Below are 2,571 nucleotides of genomic sequence, written 5' to 3'. Positions count from 1 at the left end.
CTCACAAACCGGGACTGCTGGCTCCTAACTGTTCGCCTGCCTGCCTGCCTGCCTGATCACCCCTAACCACTACGCCTGCCGGCCTGCTCGCCCCTAACTGCCCCCCCACTTGCCTGCTTGCCCCCAACTGCCCCCTGCCAGCCTGCTCGCCCCCAACTGCCCCCCCCACTGCCAGCCTGATCACCCCCAACTGTCCTCCCCTCCTGGCCTGATCGCCCCTAACTGCCTCTGCCTCAGCCCTGCCACCATGGCTTTGTCTAGACTAGAAGGATGTCCAAAAGGAGACTCTCCTGGAAGGTCTCCCGGTCTAATTAGCGTATTACCCTTTTATTAGTATAGATTGCACATAAGTTCCATTGAAATAGGTAGTATTTCTAATGCCATTCATAATAGACTTTTGGTACTTACTAATTGATTGCTATGACAAAATTACTCTTACTAAGTTACCATTTTACAAATGTTCCACAGGATGAGAAAAGCATTACATATGTTAAAATATCCTCAAAATTATTTGGACTAAAGGAAGATGTATCTGTGATGAAGTGGTTGAAGTTCTCACACTACAATTTATTACATTATATTTATACATAAATATATTCATAAATTAAAGAATAATTTAAGAATTCTCTCAGATTAAAATTGATTGAATTAATCTTGGATGGATGTGTTTTATATGTAATTAAACAGGTTTATTATAACCAGATTTTTGAAAGTGAATCTATATAGGGCCATAGAAAAACTATAACATTTATGGAACAATGCATAGCACATACAAAAATACATGTGTGAATGTATAGTATATAGAAGCTCAGTATAGTATAAGGTAAATACATATTTCTGAAAAATATTTCCAGTGTTTTAACATGAACTCACTTGTACTGCTCAAGCTCACAGTTTTAGAGATTGTGTCTTTTAAATATGCTTTGTATTTAATGAGCTGTAGGAGAGATCATCTCTAAGAGCTTTCCTACAGTATCACCAAGAAAGAATATATGCTGTCAAGTTAACATTTTGATGGTTGGTAATGAGAGAGGTGTGGAGAATAAGCTTTCTGGTCCCACAGGGAGAAGATCACCAAACAAAATGAATTTGTCCACTCACTTATTCAACAAAGAGAGATTGAGTTGGTTTTGCAGTAATCTCACCTATTTTTCTCTCAGAACTCAGGAATGTAATTCATTCAGAACTGGAAAGAATCTCTTTTGAAACAGTGAGGTAATCATTTAAAATCTATTTACCTCTTAGGTTAAACCTTTAATCTACTATTACAAATATTTATTCTCCTCTATCCAATCCATAGTTCATTCAGCAAATATTTATTGAGTACCCACAATGTGCTAGAATTCACAGAACATTCTTCTGGATGAAAGTCATGGAAGCAGAACCAAAGTGGAATGATTTCATTTCTGTATCGCATCTGTTGACATTATACTGTCAGCCCCAAACAACCTTGGTCTAATATACTATCAAGCAGCTTTGAAGAACAGGAGGAACATGGGCTTTTAAGTCAGATTTAGGGATGGGAGGGGTGGTAGACAGAATGGCCCCTAGGATTTCCCGCCCAGCTGGTATGCCTGATATGCACATTCCCTGGGACTACACCATATAATGGATTTTACTCCTGTCACTAGGCTATGTTTCAGTTGACCTTAAGATAATAAAATTACCCAGGTGAGCTTTACCTAATCCTATCTATACTTTTAAAGCAAAGAGTTCTCTGTAGCTGGTTTTAGGGGAAGAAGTTAAAGATTTGGAGCTCAAGAGGATTTGATTCACCATATTGGTATGAAGATAGAGAGGAGTCATGGCAAAGGATGTGGGCAGCCTATAGGAGCTGAAGGAAGCCCCAGGCAACAGCCAAGAAGGAAACCGGACCTCCTTTTTAAAACCACAGGAACAGAATTCTGCTGACAAGAATAAGCTTGAAAAGTGGAGCCTTCCCCAGAGCATCCAGAACACTCAGCTGGGGCAATACCTTGATTTCGGCCTCACCATACCCCCAGCTGAGGCCCCAGCCATGCCACACTCTGAATCACAAACCTGTGAGCTAATAAATGGATATTTTCATGGTATTTAAGTCATTAAGTTTGTGGTAATTTTGTTATACAGTAATAGAAAACTGATACAAGAGGGATCTGGTCAATAAAGTTCCCCTCCTTTCACCATCTAATGGACTGCTTCCAAAAAACAAATTACATATATCATTTTTCTGGAGATGTCCCAAGTCGTTGCACCACACCCACCTACCAAGCCACTCACTGTGTCTCTTTGGGCTCGTAGTGAAGCAATGGCCAGCATGAAAACATGTCACCTTGCAATGCTTTCCACCTTTCCTCTGTCCTTCTCTCCCTTTCTCTTCTAGATCTATCATCTATCTATCTATCACCTATTTATCTGTCACCTTTCATCTGCCTCTACCTATCTCAATACCTCAGAACTCCTTAAGCCACCATGCTGGAAACACATAGGGAGAGGTCACACATTCAGATAATTCCGCGTCCCCCAAATCCCTACCTCTAAACCACCCCCAAGCTGATGCAAAGTGGATCAGAGTGGAGAGACTCTTGCTAA

General features: G+C 40.7%; 1 long non-coding RNA gene across 1 annotated transcript; it reads left to right on the top strand.

The window, feature by feature from the left end:
• The first annotated feature begins 201 nt into the window (after positions 1 to 201).
• LOC132227878 (uncharacterized) lies at positions 202 to 2,072 on the top strand. Its single transcript, XR_009451256.1, has 2 exons — positions 202 to 1,215; positions 1,301 to 2,072. It is a non-coding gene; the product is annotated as an uncharacterized LOC132227878 (long non-coding RNA).
• The last annotated feature ends 499 nt before the right edge of the window (positions 2,073 to 2,571 follow it).

This window comes from Myotis daubentonii, chromosome 2 (genome assembly GCF_963259705.1).
Source record: "Myotis daubentonii chromosome 2, mMyoDau2.1, whole genome shotgun sequence".
NCBI lineage: Eukaryota > Metazoa > Chordata > Mammalia > Chiroptera > Vespertilionidae > Myotis > Myotis daubentonii.
Note: the sequence above shows the minus strand (reverse complement) of the source record. Positions and strands in the feature narration are given on the sequence as shown.